This window comes from Cryptomeria japonica, unplaced genomic scaffold (assembly GCF_030272615.1).
Source record: "Cryptomeria japonica unplaced genomic scaffold, Sugi_1.0 HiC_scaffold_64, whole genome shotgun sequence".
Lineage (NCBI taxonomy): Eukaryota > Viridiplantae > Streptophyta > Pinopsida > Cupressales > Cupressaceae > Cryptomeria > Cryptomeria japonica.
Window position 1 is genome coordinate 560,001 of NW_026728886.1, and position 714 is coordinate 560,714.

Genomic DNA, 714 nt, shown 5'->3' on the forward strand with positions numbered 1-714 from the left:
GTGTGCTCCAAGGTGCGGCGTGCACGAAGTCGGAGCCCGGTTTGCCCCGGGTGCGCACCTCGCGTGCACCTTGGCGCGGTGGGCACCATGGCGTGCACGAAGTCGGAGCCCGGTTTGCCCCGGGTGCGCACCCCGCGTGCACCTTCGCCGGGGTGGGCACCTCGGCTGGGTTGCGCGCCCTGGTGCGCACCAAGGAGCGCTCCGAAGTGTGCTCCAAGGTGCGGCGTGCACGAAGTCGGAGCCCGGTTTGCCCCGGGTGCGCACCTCGCGTGCACCTTCGCCGCGGTGGGCACCTTGGCTGGGTTGGGCACCATTGAGCGCTCCGAAGTGTGCTCCAAGGTGCGCACCATGGCCCTCCAAGGTGCGCAGCATGGCGTGCACGAAGTCGGAGCCCGGTTTGCCCCGGGTGCGCACCTCGCGTGCACCTTCGCCAGGGTGGGCACCTCGGTGCGCACACCTTCTCAATGTTTTCTTGCCTTTTCTGGAAATTGGTGAAGGCAGCGCATCAAAGGTGCGCACCTCGGTGTGCTCCGAGGTGCGAACCCGAGAGCGCTCCGAGGTGCCCACGAAGTCGAAAGTCGGGTTAATTGCATTGTTTTCCCCGGGTGCGCTCCGAGGTGCGCAACATCGGTGCGCACCAAGGAGGGCTCCGAAGTGTGCTCCAAGGTGCGCACGATTCGGAGCTCGGTTTGCCCGGGGTGCGCACACCTTGGC